General features: G+C 35.7%; 1 protein-coding gene across 2 annotated transcripts in view; it reads right to left on the bottom strand.

The window, feature by feature from the left end:
• Positions 1 to 17,871, bottom strand: part of LOC150094967 (sodium/potassium-transporting ATPase subunit beta-2-like) — a 188,755-nt gene extending 170,884 nt beyond the window's left edge. Inside the window, exon 1 of one of the 2 annotated variants that reach the window (XM_090411287.1) lies at positions 17,766 to 17,871. The gene's annotated coding sequence lies outside the window, so the exon portion shown is untranslated. Of the gene's footprint in view, positions 1 to 5,375; positions 5,506 to 17,765 lie in introns of those variants that run through there. The other variant, XM_090411286.1, reaches the window with a different exon arrangement.
• Positions 17,872 to 19,429: the final 1,558 nt, after the last annotated feature.

The following is a 19,429-nucleotide window of genomic DNA, read 5'->3' as shown; positions in this document are numbered from 1 at the left end:
TCATTGTTATAACAATGGTATTACAATTTTAATAAGCACTTCGCATCCATGATAAAGTGAACGTCTATAGACGGCTTGGCCGGTAGCGTGGTTAATATGCACTTCGCATCCATGGAAACGTGGACGTATATATACGTCCTGGTCAGTAGCGTGATTAAAGGCCTTGCCCTCTTACCCTCTTATAGGGAGTGGGCAATGTCAGTGTTAATAAAAGGCATTAGTTGATTTATTTTATTTATTTAAAATATTGCACAATTTCAATATAAACGTGGCCATGGAATTAGAGCATATTTGCCTGTGTTTATGAGAATGTGCAAAGAACTTATTAGCTCCTCTGATGAAGCTGTGTAATTTAAGACTTAGTACCAGGAAGCAGCCAATGGACTGGTAAGAAGGCAAATTGTCTGACCACATTAAAGATTCTCCAAGATAGAAGTAGAAAATTATAGGCCAATCAGCACATTATGCATGGTGTTTAAGGTATTGGAGAAATTGGGGAAAAACCGAATTTGGGATGACTGGGTGGATAGAAATGTGTAGCTCAGTGGGTGTGGCATGCACACCATGGCACTTGACCACATGAAGCAAGACTTGCTTTCGAATCTAATTTTTTCGAATTAGGAAATTTTTCTAAGCCATTTATCGACCGGTTCCCGAGTTAGTCGATCTCCGGCACAGAAAAGTGGGTTTCTCCTGGAAACTCGGATTTTTTCGTCCCATAAACTCAAGAAAATCGACCGTAGAACCCACATTATTTCAGACATTAAAAATATTGTGTTAGGGTTAGGGACCACGAGATGGCGACACTTGTTGATCCATCTCTCTTCACTGCATGCTGCTTAATTAGCGATAGCCTTGGGCCAGCTATCTCTGATTGGCTACCAGTGGAGATTGAACTGCACACTCAGTCTCCAAAAGTTAGATAGGGCTAAACGGCCTCGCCTACTCCCTATGCGGGAATAAAAAGGCGTTAGCTGATTTTTTTTATTATATATGGCATAAAATGGTCTTGTGAAGGATAGGTTTTGCGATATTAATTTCCTTACTTTTTTATATAATCAAGCAACAGTGGAGTTGGATAAGGGGACTACTCAGTGATACTGTTAGACTTTGCAAAAGCATTTGATAAGATTCCACATAGAACTATGTTGCATATTGGAGCAACTGGGAATGGATATGAATATTAATCTGGTGATTTGGATTAGATTATGGCCAATGAACACAGATCCAAGAGTAGTTTATGGAGCGATTGAGTCCAGGAGAAGGAAATTACCAGTGATGTACTACAGGGCTTAGTACTTGGTCCTCTGTTTAATTATTTAATTTGCATATCATTGATATAGGAAATGATATGACAGGAAATATTCAATTGTTTGATGATGATGCTAAACTGGGAAGAGGAATTGTAAATGAAGATGATGTTGAAATCCTACAAGGACTTAAATTAACTTACAACATGGGAGAAGGTAAGTAACTGTCAGTGTAATGTGTCCAAATGTAAAGTGATGCACTTTTGAAAGAGAAAGGAAACTTATGAGGCAAGGGACTTGAGTGTGTTTGTGGACAGGGAGTTGAAATTTAGAGAGCATATTGCGAAGTTAACCAAAACAGCACATCAGAATATGTGATTAATGAAGGACATGCCAACAAGAACACATAGGAAGGCTATTATTCCATTACATAAAGCTTTAATAAGGCAACATCTGGACTACTGTGCACATATCTGGACACTTGGATTCTGTAGGGATGAAGAAGTGGTGGAGAAGATCCAGAGGCAAGTGATAAAGTTTGTGGCAGGTCTATGGAATGCTCTTATGAGAATAGATTGATAGGTTGGCCAAGTGGTTAACGTATCCGCTCTCCAACCAAGAGGCTGCGGGTTCGAATCCAGAGTAGGCATGAATGTTTGTGATTATCTTCCACCTTCATACATTAATTCACCCGAGTATAGATACACTCTCCCAATATGGACTGGGTCACCATGGGAGTAGTAGACCCAAGATCCTCAATGGGAGAGACCTTCACCCTGCAGTAGAAAAATAGGCTGTCCATCATCGCCATATATATAGTGACATATTGATGCTGCCTTACATTATCATCCATCTCAAAAGTTGGGCGTTATCAAACATCAGTGCATCGTGCACAACAAATGACTTATAATCAATAGTCCAAGATATTTCCTGTACAACAACAAAGAACATTTTAATACATAGGAAGTACATATATCACAAGCAGTTGTTAACCGATGTTTTCAGATAAATAAATTATTATTATTGGCTTTTCAGAACACTTACATCTATTTACGTACTCTAAATAACTAAATAAATACTCTAAAAATGGCATTAACTCCACAAAATACCCAAACTCGTATTTATACAAATAAGCACACATCAGTGTGTTCAAAGTCAGTCTTATGTTTGTGAGGAGAAAACCACAGCCACAGTCAGGCACCAACTAAGTCAATGTTGAAAAATGAAATGAACAGCACGTGAAACATGTACTGAATAATCACCAATCTGGCCAAATCAATATGTGAATTACTTAGTTCCATGTGTTAGAAACTTCTACTGTAGGTTTTTCTTGCATTCTTATCGCCTAATAGAATAAACGGATCATGGTTAATAGTGATTTTACTGCAACTCTTGACATTGTAACTTCGATTATTATAGATAACACATTTAAAATATATACCGCCACATTTTGAGAGTATAATAAAATGAAATTCACTGACTCATGTTCTGTGAATTAATCGCTCCTTTGGGATTGAGATATTATTTCCAATTTTCAATAAACAAAAATACTTTTTTGTTTATTAAGTAACATATCTTACGATCGCTAACACGCCTTCAGTGCTACGTTGTATATGCATTTCCAAACTTGTCTACTTAATCTATTCCAGATATCGTATTATAATATTTTGTAATATATATAAATTTGTTTCATTTCGAATTATTTTGCCACCTATAAATGGTCCTGTCGCACAAATTTCCAGCCAGAACGGAAGTATAGCAGACTACGGATTAACGTAAAGCAGACTCCGTAGGGGTCAAATGCAATAAGCTGGCATCCTGCCCAACTGACAGTCGAGCATTCTGGTCCCCCGCTAAGACTGTTCGGCATAATTGCGCTAGAAAAATCATCCAAAGCGAAGATATTGGGGTTAAGTTGTATATCCAATTCATCTTCAACTCTTGTGTAGACAATCAAGGAAAATAACCTCCTACAACATTACGAACTGTTCATAGCATGTCCCCCACCCCTTTCTCTAGAAGGGAGTGAGAATCTCATTAGTCTTGATACTAATGATGGTGCCTCTCAAGTTGTACCCAAAACGTGTGCAACAGAATTAGTACCCATTCTATATCGCCTTTACAAGCTGCTATACTCATTTAGCATCAATCTAACAGCACGAAAGCAAACTTTCGTGCTGTTACCAACCTACCCCCCCCCCCCCCAAAAGGAGATATCAGTCATCAAATATCGTCTTGAATCTTGAATGTGAATGTGACATTCACATTCAAGATTCAATAACCAGCTTCTTTACTACTTCTATACTCACCAGTTAATCAGTAATTACCGATATTAATTCTCATTCTCATTTAAAAGCTAATCACCTTGCTAACCTAATCCACCTTTAAACACAGGCTATGAAAAGATCTGGAGAAACTCGTGTTATCACTATCGATTTCCAAGTATATCTTCGTGTTTGGGAGTGAGGTATTTTGGTCAAGCTACCATTATTCGGGAAATCTAATAGTACTCAAATGATTCAAGCTTCAAAATCTTACAAAACCAATGTCTTAAACATTGATCTACTCATCATTCTCAAGTGGCGTGAAGATATTTAGTGAATTTCAATACTACCAAAACATAGATCTGTCTTATTAAACGTAAAAAAAGATCCTACTTTACAAAAGTAAAGTAGGATCTTCTTTTTTTTTTTTGATAAAGTTTTGATTACCATCAAGATCATCTTGTTCCTATTTTGGCTGACTTTCACATATAACTTACTTGGCAACAAATTATATCTAAAGTCTCCTCAGCCTCAGAAAAATTTGGCATTCTTTTTCTTTAAAAATCATTACATCTCTTTTGCTCAACTACTAGCATTTTAAAAATCCCAAATGCGATTGACGTTAGAATATTTGTCTCACATTTGGGGTAGTGCATTCAAAACGCCCTTAGTAATTCTTGATTGTTTACAGAAGAGGAACAATTTACTTAACAAGTGTCTAATAGGTGACTCCCTCAAGTCACTTTCTCATAGGCGATCTATTCTTCCATTATTTATTTATTTTTGATTAGGTAGTACTTTATGGGCGTTGCTCCACCAAATTGGTCATTATTCCTCCTCTTTCGTGTAATCATGTAAGAAACCGAGCAGCCTACTCAACATTGACATTTCAAAAAATCTAACCAACTCCTCATCTACTTCCTTCATGTACCTCTGTTTCTTGGAACAGCCGTTACCATACTGTTTTTCCCATTCCAAGTATTTTAAGACGTTAGTACATTCCTCTTTTCTCCTTAACCCCTTTGTCCACACATGTAATATTGTAGTATGGATCACCTGAACTTCTCATCAGTGGGTTGAATATAAAGCATGTGTACAGGAACGCCCAAGCTTAGTGAGTCCCATCGCATACGTTAACAGTTATTTAAACAAATAAATAAAAACATGTGAATCCAACCCATGAAACGTTGCAAACTGTGGTTGGACTAAGAGTCAACTAATCCCGAAACCTTGTTCTAGAGTCCAAACATGGTCTCTATGGAAGCCTACTTCCTTTAGGTAATAAAATGTTTTAGAGGGTTTATTTTCATTTCTTATTCTTTTCTTGGGAAGAGAAAGAGAAGTGTAATCGTTTTTCTTGGATACACGAATACTTTAATAGACATCTCAGACTATTAGCCAACTTACAGTAAAAGCATGCGGAGTATGAAATATTGGAGTGGATTCAAATGTCAACAAAGACAATTGAGGCCAAAATACCATGTGTGTGTTATGTCTGTAAATTGAGGATAAAGCCAGGTAATTTTTTGAGAAGGGACAACTGCTACTTTCGTATGAGACAAATTAACCTATCTTCAGTTGTAAAACCCTCATTAAAGTGTTTGGTATTTTTGATGTCTCGAACTCTGACGTTTCAAACGAAGCAAAAGTGTCTCATCGTCATTTTATTCTAACTGTGAAGGATTTCTTAGTCGGCGAAAGTGTGACCTATACGATATATGTAATTTTAAAAAATACCACAGTCACTACATGATACCATTATAACCAGAACAGAATTATTGAGTTTACGCACACACACACACAATTTTCGTGTGCAATGGTTACAAATAGCAATAGAAAATCTAGTAATGAAAACACTTACGACTCTCGTATACCTACAGAAAACCCCAGATTATTTCCTCACTAAGAAAGGAAATGTAAAGACGTACTACCTCTCTGTTCAAACAGTTCTGACAGGTTGAAAGAATCCTATTGTGTTGAACATCCTTTTTTTACACGTCATACCTACACGATACAGAGAACAGTGATAAATATTGCAACAGAGTTGTTTTAAACTCTGTGCACCCAATCCAACAGTCATAAGTTATACTACGCGAAGCTATAGTCTAGGATTTCTTGAATGTTATCTGTCATTTCCACATGACCCCCTTTTGTCACCTCGAATAATATCTAATTTATCCTTGATCACTGGAAGACATCTTAACTCTAGAAGATTTACTACTTGGATTACAAATAAATTCTTACCCTTCTCTGACAAAACATTTTGAATGATAATCTTGTAAATACTACCGGGCTAGCTTTTCCTGCTTGGTTTTCTTGTGACATACATTGCTGGAGATTTCACAAGATACGTCTCTCTCTCCCCCCCCCCCCCCTCCACATTTCGTGCCTATGCCTCGTGCTTACCAGCGTGTAATAGTTTCCAATAATAACTTTAGCGTAGATAAAATGTTCCAATTCTTGTTTAAAACAACAGTTTTTACAATATTTGAATAGTTGGAAATGGGGTTTCGTAAATAGTTTCATGATATAGTTAGTGCTTCTATTTTTGTAGTCACTAAATTACGAACAAAATTTTGAGTTCGAAGTTGGTTAAAGGCCGAAAGGAAATGGATATATAATACTAGTGAAATGTATATTTTCAAACAACATGCCAAGGATATCCCGACTCTATACAGGAATTCGTCCTTTGCAAAGCAGTGGTGTAATTCAACAATAACGATTGCTGAAGTTTATCTGATATGTCGTCTGATAAACTTCAATAATTATGTTTAAAATAAATAAATAAACTTTACCCTGAAATGTAACACAACGAAATATTATTTCCAAAATAAAAAATAAAATAAAATAAAATAAAATAAAAATAAAAACAGTGCCTTGAAATTATTCTTAACTTTTGAACGAGTTTCGAGAAAATAAATAAACAAAATAAATTACGTCGCTGCATAAAATTAAACATGTTCATTGAATAGTTAACATTTTCAAATGTTAGCAAAATATATGCAAATTATTTACTTATAAATAGGGAAACAGAAAAAATGCAAAAAATGCAAATCTTCAACATTGTTTTATGTATTTCTGAATAAAATTGTTATAAGGGACAAAATTCAAATACAAAAATTTATTGATAACGATTTTTAATCACCCTCCCAAAGATTATAATGCCAAATTAGGGCTGATATTATCTGAACGCTAGTTCTACTATGTCTAACGCCTTCAAAATTTTAAACTTAATCACTCATCATACCAAAGAAAACTTTTTTTTTAACAATTCAGAGAAAATCGAGCTAGGCAGATAAGGACAATTATATAAAAAAAAAATATATATCGATTGAAGTCGGGTGTGGCAGTGAAAGAGTTGAGAGTTAAGGGCATGATAGCTAGTGGAAAAACCTCAGTGGTGGCTTCCCTTAATGCCTAAAACACGTTCTTATTTTGCTTAATGGTTAATCCAGCGCCACTAAAGGCTATATGATTCGTATTGTGATAAATAACCATCCTTCACAAAACATTAGTTTATCTAGGACTACAGCCAGTGGCTTATTTAGGTATAGGTCGTATAGGCCCGGGTCTAGAGCGGCAAATTTTGAGGGGCGGCGGAAATTTCCGGGCTCTCATTTTTGTAATTATATTTATATTACTAATTTACGATATAAATAGATTATGCATGTAAATCAACATGTTCATTAAATATGGCGGGGAGCACTTTCTGGGGGCCTAGGGGCGGGAAATACCTAAATACGCCAGTTAACTACAGCAGCATATATTATATGAATTGCACAGTTGTAGGAACTGTGTAATTCATACAATACTCTAAACTCAAATAACATTACTGTAAAAAATTTAAAAAAGGGTTTAGAAGTTTATGATTTGGAGAAGGAAACTAGAACATTAGGATGAAAACGAACTTCAAAATCACAACCCGTGACTAACCTCAGGGTTAGATATGTTATAAATCGATCAGCAACAAGTGAACGGTGTACTATCACCAGCGGTGCCATGTGCATATTTACACGTCTTCTCCCCCACTTCTTTCTCTCTGTTATGATTAAACTAAATTAGTGTATTATTATAATTAACACTACTCAATGATAATAATTATTCATGATAAAAACCAATCTTCTAAGTAATGCCTATTAATCATATTAACCATCATTAACTAGTCACTATACTAATACTAATTACACTACTAGAAATCTACTACTAATCAATGTTATTAACTATCTCTTAATTACCAGTTACATAAAGTACTTCTTCCTACATAAGAGATGGAAAGATGAAATTGTTTGGACTATTGAAATGCAATGGATGAGAAAATCTGAAAAAAGAATAGAATGGAGAAAATTTGAGGGTGTGTGTGTGGGGGGGGTGATCTTCGTCTAGTAGTGGGCTAAGTTTAAAAAAGAAGAAGAAGAATCCTTCCTCCACAAGCTGATGTTATTTAAACCTGTCCTCGGTCGATAATAGTAGAAAACTGATATTTTCTTTAGCATTTTCAAGACACTTTGACAGTTGACTTTATTCTACAATAAAATGTCGTATATACTGACATCTGGTCATCTCGATGCAAAGAAAACTTTTATAATAACTTTTCAATTGAGGTTGAATTATCTGGTCTCATATGGGATAGAGGACTTTCTTCCCGGAAAATTGAGTCTGTCATCCCACGAAAGAGGCAAACCAGAATAACACTAGTCTCATAACCTTAGTTGCTTCAGCTTTAATTCAAAACACACAACCCATCCCATTGAGTTTCTGGTGGCCATCGCAGTAGCTGTGAACTCAGAAAACTTCAACCAACCCAACGCTCAAGAAATGCGTCGTTCAGAGCTTTCACCGAACAAGGCTGGAATACCATCCTACTACAAACGCAGATTTCTTATGTCCACTGTCAAGCTTGGGAAGGGGGGCGGAGAGAAGAAACAGCTATTGGATATTAACTGAAGAAACTGCAGTGGTCAAGCGGTTCAGATATGCATGCCGATTTACTGTATCAACAAAGATGAACGGTCCAATGCAGCGCCGGCTATTGTCTGCCTCACATCATATAAGTTGTGTTCGATTTCCTCAAAATAATATGGATTTGTTTGGACCAGAAGTTTAGACATTCACGAACGATTACCGGTGCATTACAGGATGCTGACAAAGTACTTGTAACCTTTCAAGGTACACAGCGGTTCGTGGTAAACGTTTAGGTGAGCAAAGTATCGATATTATGGCGAATGTCACGTAGTAGTAGAATTAGTATCCTTCTTCAGCAAGAACGTGTATCAAGGATATTGAGAAAGGTGAGGCCTTCTCCCATTTCAATATTTTCGCTTTTGTTGGTGGCTACCCATGAAAGCGATTTATGAATTTATTAATACAAACAAATCGGCCCTTCAGATCACACGCAATTTACAGACAAAAAAATATTAGCTGTGGTGGTGGTTGTGGGCGGTAGATGGCGTTGGTGTAGATCAGTGCTTCCCAAACTTCTAGATGTCAGAGTCCCCTTTGGAGAAACTAAAATATTTCACGCCTTCCCCTCGAAAAAAATCGTAATATAGACATATATTATTATAATATTTATTGTATTTATATTCAATACAAAACATACACAGAGAATATTGCAAAAATCAAATGCAAATGTTACATTTTTAGCATCTTATGTACACATTTGACATGGCACATTATCTCATATTTTTATATAGATAGATAGATTGTTATTGTACATTGGCAGTACATGCACATGAAACGTAAAACGATTAGTAATAAAGAAAGAATTAAAAACATAAAAGAAGTTTAATAACAGTTTAATGTGATGGATGTGTTTGAATACTGCTACACAAAAAAGTCAATATCAGGTGAAATATTTGAAACTGCAATTCTTAGATTCCTGGTTTGAAATGAAACTTATATGAATAAGTATATATTTACTAATATTAATTAAATACGCAGGAAGCAAAATTTGTGAACCCACATCAATGTGTAATTTTTTTCCCATTAAATATAAAAAATAACAAAAAAGAAATAATAAATAATAAAAATTAAATACGTTTCTTTTAAAAATAAAAAATAAATCATCTAACGCCTTTTATTCCCTTATAGGGAGTAGGCGAGACCTTTAAACCCTATCTAGCTTTTGGAGACTGAGTGGGCAGTTCAATCTCCACCGGTAGCTAATCAGAGATGGCTGGCCCATGTCTATCACTAATCCAATGGTTTCACTAAGAAACAGGATGTTCATTAAATCGTGGTTATTACAGTTAGTTCCTCGACCGAAAATTCACTTGTACCAATCACCACACCTTACTTGAGTGAATATAAAGTAACATACCACTCAGCTAACTCTTACTTGTATGTAGGAAGTACAGGGTCTGCTAGCCCACTCGGTACAATCAGTTTTAGATTTTCAAACAAATATCTAATTTTTATGGAATTTATTTAATTAACTAAAGATTTTAACATGATGTGATATATGAATAAAATTACACTAACTTTTTATAATAATAACATAATGCTAATAAATCAAAATGTAATCTAATACAACTTCGGGTTCAAAAATAAAAGTATAGCAAAATACGTCTCCGTTGAAAATTATTAATTTTCTACAGACAGAGCATTCATGGGTGCAACAGATGTGATATGTATACTGAAACACCATTCAGAAACTGATCCGATTGAAACCATAGCTGAAACACATTGATATCTTGTGTATGCACATCCTAAATCCCAAAACATATAATACCGACACGGTGGTCCTTTGTTCCAACAGTCAGATTAGAACCAAATATTGAATATCTCGACAATACAGAGTGAAGACTATTATCAGTGTAAATATAATTTCTTTTTTATTTTGTCAAGTAAATGTAGTACTTAATTTATTTCGCTAAATTAATTCAAATGGTAGAGAAATGGCAGTGTGGCTACCATTCGAGAGAAAGAGAGGAGTTTATATATGATATATTTATTATATAAGAATTATACAAATATTACGAAAGTTCGCAGGCTTATCATAGAGAGTCGCTCCTACCTACACTATATTTATTATAGCGAACCTTAAACTTATTCACACTATTGGCATTCACTGCTCACTACCTATTCACGCAATGCACTCCACTTACCGACTATCTCCACTTTAAACGGAAAAATATTCCATAACCTCTTATTCACTACACAATTTTCAAGGATAGTCTCAACTTTTTGCGCCTTCCTTTTGTTCCACCAATTTGAAAATCTCTCTCATACTCATCCGGTAAGAGAAAGATTTTCCAGTTGGTGGTCAATAATATAATTTTTTTTCATTTCCGTCTGCAAAACTCTTCAGATTACATAACTTCAATCTATCCTCATAGCAAACATTCCACAGTCCAGAAATCATTTTTGTCAATAGCCTCTCCACCCTCTCCAAAATATCTTTATATCCTCCAAATCCCAGTGACCAGATGTAGGCTTTAGGCTTTTCTGCATTCAGAGCATTAAATAATACTTTATATGGAAATCAACCAAATATAACAATAAAGCTAAAATAAAACTCCTCAATAGCAATGTTAACGCCGTAATATTATATGGATCAAAGATACGGAAACAGATTAACAAATAGAAAGCCAAAATAAACAGTTTTCAAATGAAATATCTGCGTAAAATATTGAAAATATTTTGGTCCAGAGTAACGAGTACAAAAAAAGGTCTCACCAGTGAAATAAAAAAAAAAAAAAAGAACAGCAGGGTGCACACACGCACTGAGAAATGAACAACAACTTTGACAAGGATTCCAGAAGGAAAAGCGGAAGACCTAAATTAATCTGGCAGAGAATGAAAGAAAAGGAAATAAGAATGGCTGACTGGAAGAGATAGAGAGAAGCTGAGTTAGTGACATAAGACAAAGGTATCTGGAACAAATGGATCTACCTGATACTATATACCTGTATCATAAAGCACAAGAAAATAAGTAAGTTCAGACATCGCCTGCTCAGAGCTTTATACAATGGCAATATTACCATTTGATTTATGATCAATGTTCTTATTAATATTGCAGCAATCCTCTGAGTTGTCGTTACAACCTTTAATCTTTTCAAACATACCCTTTAAATTTCAAATTTGGATCCACCATTACGCCATGATCCCGTGTCCTCCTTTATTTCCTTCAGTATATTTCAGCATCGTCCGAAACCGTCGTAAGTCGCGAGCTGACTACACACACACACACAAACAAACAATCGTGCGGATGTATTATTATTATTATTATTATACGGGCACCTCCGCAGAGTCCAAAGACTCATCTCCGAAAGACGCAATTCAGCCTATCAAACAACTTCTGCAACACACAAATACCCAACTGTCAACATTTCTCAGATCACTCACCAAATTGATCACTCGCCTCCGAATCTTTTCTACCACTTTTTCACTTCCAAGGAATTCAGGTGACCACACCTGAGCATAATAGTAATCCAGATGTGGATGTATCAACGCCTTATAAAGAATAATAATAATGACTTCTTTATCTCTGCAGGTTCTTCAATAACCAAGTAACTCATGAACTACCTTGGAGACCTTAGAAATATGCCTTCTAAACTTCAACTCTCTATCCCCCACCCCCAAGTCCCTAGCCTCATAAATTTCCACAGTACAGTTTCATCAATGGGTATACAGCTTGTAATCTTTTAATCCCGAAATGCACAACTTTGCACTTTTCCGGATTAAACTGAAATGCATTGTCTTTTACCCATACAGCCAGCTTATTAAATGATCTGCAAGCTCTCTACCTCAACTTAGCTATTATGCTACCTATCTTTCCATCATAAGCATATAACTGAATATACCCCTTCAAACCATTTTCTATATCTTTTATAAAAATTAACTAGATATTAAATTCAGCATTATTTCCAAGCCAAATACTGAAACTATAAAAAATTCGTATGAAATTTGACTAGAGAGCTTATGGGAATATATTCGCCGGTGTTTACGAGTTGCCCTAGCCAGACCTAATAGGTGATGACGACCGCTATCAAGCGTCCGTATACTCGCCTCCTATTGGTTCATTTTTGATAAGGTTTCACTGGCCTGATAGCTGTTTTGAAGTTATTGGTTCATCCTCAGAGACCAGGCTGAAACCCTACAGAGGGCAAAAGCTCTCTTTAATACTAAGGAACTTGAAACGTCGGAGAAGTGTATTTTCCGTAAGCGAACTCTCGGTCGGTGCGTGAAAGTATTTACTAAAATAAAGAGCCAAAGGGCGATGCAAAATTTATAAAAATTAAGTGGATATTAAATCCAGCATTATTTCGAAGCCGAATACAGAAACTATAACAGTTTCGTATGAAATTTGGCCAGAGAGCTTACAGGAATAAAACTCGTAAACACCATTCGCAGAGCCTGTGTAGCTCAGTAGAAGTGGCGTTTGCACTCTATGGCACTTGACCGCACGAAGAAAGGATCGGGTGGTTCAAATCTAGTCGCCGACTAGAGGAAATTTTTCTAAGCCTTTTTTCGACCGGTTCCCGAGTTAGTTGATCTCTGGCACGGGCTAGCGGGTTTTTTCTCCCGGAAACTCAAGAAAATCGACCGTTGAACCCACTATTTTCAGACATTAAAAATATTGTGTTAGGGTTAGGGACTACGAGATCGTGGCACTAGCTTGCCGCCTTCTTCACTGCTTACCGATGAATCAGTGATAGCCTTGGGCCAGCTATCTCTCTGATTGGATACCAGTGGAGATTGAACTGCGCACTCGGTCTCCAAACGTTAGATAGGGTAAACGGCCCCACCTACTCCCTATATGGGAACAAATAGGCGTTAGTTGATTTTTTTGAACACCATTCGCAAGTGTTTACGAGTTTCCCTACCCAGACCTAATAGGTGACGACGACCGCTATCAAGCGTCAGTATATTAAAGCGTCAATATTTTTTAGAAAATTTTCTATATCATTTATGTACAAAATGAACAATAATGGTCCAAACACAGAGCCTTGTGGCACACCACTGGTCATCTGCTTTATTCTATATCCTGCACCTCCATACACTACTTTTCTGGTGTCTGTCCATCAACCACTCTCGTATCCACATCAAAAGTTTAATATCTCTCCCCGTTAATTCCAATTTGCGTGACAGCATTCCATGGGGTATCCTGTCACATGCTTTAGCAAAACCAGCAGCATCACGATGTAGCCATTCTCCTTGTCCAACTCAGTTGCCACTCTGTTATAAAAAGTTAATTAATTACTAAGGCAAGACCCACTTTTAACAAACTATGTTGTCTCCACAGAGTATTATATTTTTATCACTCATTCCTGACTTCTTTCTTTAACCAAGGGACTTTACCAGAGCTCAGACTAAAGTTAAACAATATAGTAAGAGCACACGACTATTTCCTAGCACATTCACGCAATACTCGAGCTTGCGTGAATAACCAATTGAAATCCAGAGCAGTATTTGTATTTAAATTCTCCAATATCCTGATATCACGACTCCATTCCGATATCAGTTATTGCTACATAACATACAGAAATGTCCTCACTTTGGTGATAATTTTCTGAGAAGTGGTCACTCAGTAACACCACTTTACATTAGACACGGTCACCTCGCTACTAACAGCACCCACTAAAGTTACCCTTCCAAAGTCATTCTTCCTTTTACTTGCTACGTAACGAAAGAATTCGTTGGAATTTCATTTGATCTGCTTGGCTAAGGTCATTTCATAATCTTATTCAGCCTTCCTTATTATGCTGATAACGGTTCTAGCCCGAGCTTTGTACTGCCCGTGAGTTTGCTGATCCCCTTTCCCGTTATAAATCCTCCATAACAGTTTCTTTTTTTGCAGACCACCTAATACAACTACTCATTCATATAACACCTACTTTATTTATCTTCCTGACAATGGGAATATATTCCGATGTTGCTTTAGATACCCGGTGACTATCTCCCAGGCACTGTTAAATTCTGATACATCCTCCCCCTGCAAATTCCTATGCCATTGGAATTTGCAGGAAGTGGGATTCTGTTGTTATAGTCACCTACCTTGTAATTCCACATATATCCTTTTTTAAGAGAAACATACATACACACATTTTTCAACCTCCCAAGTCAATACTGCATGGTCACTCTCGCCAATGGGAGGTAACGTGAATACGTTACTTATGAATAGACTGCTACTTATATATAAAACACTTTGGGGTTTTAAAAATACAATTTCTGATCTTCATCTGGACGCTTCGGATATTATGATTAGTTTAGATGCTGTATCCTTGTAAACGAATATTTCTCTTTACCTGACACCATTGAATTACTTTAAGTAAAATTTCGTTCAGAAATTGTTACACTATTTGATTTTATAATACATTCTGCTTATTTTCCCTTTTAAAAAAAAAATTATATCAACAAATGGAAAGAACAGCCATGGACAATCCTATTTCTCTTACTATTGCCAACTTTTTCAATCGAACATTGTGAATAATATTTTTGATAGCATTTTATCTAGACTCAGGGGAGGATTAAGCCCGCTGGGGACTCCTAGCGGTAAAATTAACGAGACCCATAAAAAAATATTTACTGGAAAAGTTGACATTTCTCTTGCAGCCTGGCATACTTGTGTGGCAGTACTGAATTTGTCTTTATATATCTTCTTTCAAAAATAGTAGAAACTGTTCGAATCAAGCGGGTCCTCCTATGGCTAGACCTACGCACATTCGTACAGATTTGAAGATGATATTTTGGCAATTTAGAATGCCTCTTCCTCTGAGTTACAGCAATTTCTCTCTAAATGATATGAACTTCATGCCAGGATCCGGTTCATCTTAGAAGAAGTATGCATAACCAATTTGCCTCCTTAGATCGTCTACTTCTTCGTCAACTAGATGGTAGCCTACATTTTTCAGTTTGGCATACTTGTGTGGCAGTACTGAATTTGTCTTTATATATCTTCTTTCAAAAATAGTAGAAACTGTTCGAATCAAGCGGGTCCTCCTATGGCTAGACCTACGCACATTCGTACAGATTTGAAGATGATATTTTGGCAATTTAGAATGCCTCTTCCTCTGAGTTACAGCAATTTCTCTCTAAATGATATGAACTTCATGCCAGGATCCGGTTCATCTTAGAAGAAGTATGCATAACCAATTTGCCTCCTTAGATCGTCTACTTCTTCGTCAACTAGATGGTAGCCTACATTTTTCAGTTTTTCGGAAAAGGACTCATACAGGCCGTTACATCCATGCTGAATTTCATCACGATTCTAGTCAAAATTCGGAACTATTAAGACTTTAGTACATTCTGTTTATTCTCTATCTTCAGATGAACCTTTGCAGAAAGAATTATAATACATTAATTCCGCCTTTTTACCTAATGGTTTTAATGATCTTTCATCAAAAATGCTTTTAATAGTTATGGTATCTCTACTTCTTTCCAGTACAGAAATAACTCGCATTCCTATCCCTTATGTGCATGGCATTACTGAACGCATAGCGAAAGTTTTAAAACCACAGAATATTTTTGTTGCCTTTCTTCCTATCAAAAAAGTTTCTACCTTTGTTGCTTATGCTACAGACAAGGCTTCTGCATTTCATTTATCCAGGCGTCTCTACCAGATTCCTTGCTCTTGTGGATTATTATTTTGGACAAACCAGGAAGATATGCTTTTATTAGGCTGACCATACGTACCGTTTTGAACGGGACAGTACCATTTTTTTTTTTTTTCATATTTTCCAGTCGTCCCGTCGTTTTAACAAAAATGTCAATTTTGTCCCGTTTTTAATAAAAACTATAAATATACTTTAATATTGGTCAATCATAAATTATTATTCGTAACCCATAATCGTTTATGGATCAGTGTACGCTCACAAAATCTATAATTGTGAAGCAGATGGATACATGGAATGAAGAAAACATCCCTGTATCTGATAGACGGGTACAGATTTTTTCTGAAATGAGCGAAAAACGCCAAGACTTTCAAGTCTTTTGTAATATTGTAGAGTTTATTCTTTGTCTTCCAGGAAGTACAGCACCTGTTGAGAGAATATTTTCTGTTATGAACAGTATGTGGTCAAAGGAGAAATCTAGATTAAGCGTTGAGACAATGAAGACTATGTCAGTTGTAAGACAAAATTGTGTGATGGAGTGTGAGAAGTTTTATGATAAGCTGCTGAAAGGCCAAAATTTGCTGCGTAAAATCACTTCATCGGAGAATATTCATGGTACGATCGTGGTGAAATACAGTTTCTCTCCCCCTCTATGTCTACTTAAATTTTTGTATGGGTTCTGTCACTTAAGAATAATGGTAAGCTCAATATGTTTATGTAATAAAACTTTTTTTATCGCCTTACTTTTTCATGAATACAGAATATTATTACATAATCCCCGTCCCGTTTTTGCCATCCCAATGCCCCGCTTTTGTCTCAAGGAAATATGGTCAGCCCAGCTTTTATTCGTCTAGAAGAACATAAATCTTATATCAATTACCATAAGCCTGAACAGTCTGGACTTGTGGAGCATGCTATCGACACTAAATATAAAATTTATTGGAACAAGACAAGAGTCCTTCATAAAATTCGTTAGTCTACGTCTATTGTGGGAGATACTACTTTTCAAATTTGCTAACATTTCCTAACTTTATTATTTTTGTATATAAAATTTATATAATTTTTTAATAATAGGAAATTATTGACATTATTCAGTTATTATTATTATTATTATGTGACACCTCCAGGAGTTCAGACTCATCGAGGGAGAGTGTGCCAGCAGGATCGAACGATTGTGTCCTTCCAACTACTAACCGCGCTCAAACTTGCTTACCTTTTTGATGAGCCATTAGTAGTAGAGGCTCTACTAATCGACCAGGTGGCGCTTTTTAGAACTGTCTGTTATTAACTACCAGTCTGTGATCTAGTACTGAAGATATGTATGATACTTAGGCGAAAATTCTACAATAATAAAGTTTATCACGTGAGTTTTCCTCCGTTTTTAGAATCCTTTGATTTATGCCAATATTTCATTATTAAAACAAATAAATATCATCGGACACATGCTAATATTTTACGGTCTAAGCGTATCACTAGGAAGCCGGTTAATTTATTTGTAGACCTAAGATTTCTATGTTCCATTTAAACTCATAAAGAATGATAAAAAAAAGTAAGTCGTTTCTGTTTTGTTTTCAAGACTTCCTGATTAAATTTGAATCAACGACAAGATAGTAAAAGTAACAGTATAACAACATTTACTCATCACTCGAATAAAAGACTTCCATTAAAAATAAATTAATAAATAAAATGATACTTACGTTGGGGTGAAAGTGATAAATTTTATATTTCAGTAATATCCAATATCGCCAGGTGTCTCTACAATACTTTTCCGCGTATTCAATTACTATCACTGAAAACATATATCGATATAATTCTATACATATCGCTTTGAGCTTTTCAAAACAATAACGAGTTTTGAATTTTGGACGCGCACGCTTCAGAGCGTCAGTTGCACGTGCAAAGCTCGGCTGGAATGGTGTCAGGCGTCAGTCAGTTTGTAACTGCAGCTGCCTCCAAGGTTCGAGGAAATGAAACAGTTTGTAGAGAGATTTGGAATATAACATTACAATAACAGAAAGGTTTAGTGATGAATGCTAACTTCATAGCTGACATTCCAGGAGGATAATTTGTCACCCATATGGGCGTTACGTGTCTACTAATAAGCTACCGCACAACTTTTAAACAAAATTTTCAATTTGGAGGGGGTGGACGATAAGGAATCATTGAATGAGTAAAATGTGTTCACGTGGCCACGAAGAATCCGCGGTTTACATACAGGAAATTATTAATGCCTAAAAGTGGAATTGTATGAAAATGAAGCGATAATATCAAATGCAGTTTATGTTGCAGTCAAGAAATAGAAACAATTCCCCCCTCATATATTTTCCCCTCCCTATTGTATTCATTCCTGTCGTGACTGAGTTGATCGTTTAACGGTCTGTCAGTTGTCCATAACGGTGTGAACAGATTGCCAAAGTTGAGAAATTCAGCTCAAATATTTATACCTGAAGTCTTTTCATTGCCTTTATTTATACATGACGGCAACGAAATATATTTGGTGTTTTGAAAATATTGTTGTTTACACTCTGAAAAGAAACATCTTAACTATTGAAACAAATATAGCATTCTGGCTCGTATTTAGTCAATTGATTAGGTTTTAAAAAATTCACACGTATATATATATATATATATATATATATATATATATATATGTGTGTGTGTGTGTGTGTGTGTGTGTGTGTGTGTGTGTGTGTGTGTGTGAATTTTTTGAATTATAGCATTCTGGCTCATATTTAGTCAATTGATTAGGTTTTAAAAAATTCACACGTATATATATATATATATATATATATATATATATATATATATATATATATATATATATATATATATATATATATATATATATATATATATGTGTGTGTGTGTGTGTGTGTGTGTGTGTGAATTTTTTAAACCTAATCAATTGACTAAATATGAGCCAGAATGCTATATTTGATTTGTTTCAATAGTTAAGATGTTTCTTTTCAAAGTGTAAACAACAATATTTTCAAAACACCATATATATATATATATATATATAGGGGGAGGGAGAGAACTACGTTAAAAAAGGAACTCTCTCCACCTTTGCTGAAAAATGTCGAAACTTACATCACGAAGAGATTAAAAAATATATTTCTGAACAAAGAACTTATTTCATATTTTTCTCCGAATTCCTTCTCTCTCTCTCTCTCTCTCTCTCTCTCTCCTATCAAGTATGGGTTGAATTGGGAGTTTATACCATTTGAACTGCAGCTGGCTATTCTTCTCCTGGATCACCTAAGAGAGGGTGTGTGTGTGTGTGTGTGTGTGTGTGTGTGTGTGTGTGTGTGTGTGTGTGTGGATATTTGTCCACCTTGCTTGCTTTCTTGCTTGAGGGAAG

This window comes from Typopeltis vanoorti, chromosome 21 (genome assembly GCF_054136105.1).
Source record: "Typopeltis vanoorti isolate ZY-2024b chromosome 21, IOZ_Tvanoo_1.0, whole genome shotgun sequence".
Classification (NCBI taxonomy): domain Eukaryota; kingdom Metazoa; phylum Arthropoda; class Arachnida; order Uropygi; family Thelyphonidae; genus Typopeltis; species Typopeltis vanoorti.
This window is presented reverse-complemented; position numbering and strand designations above follow the sequence as displayed.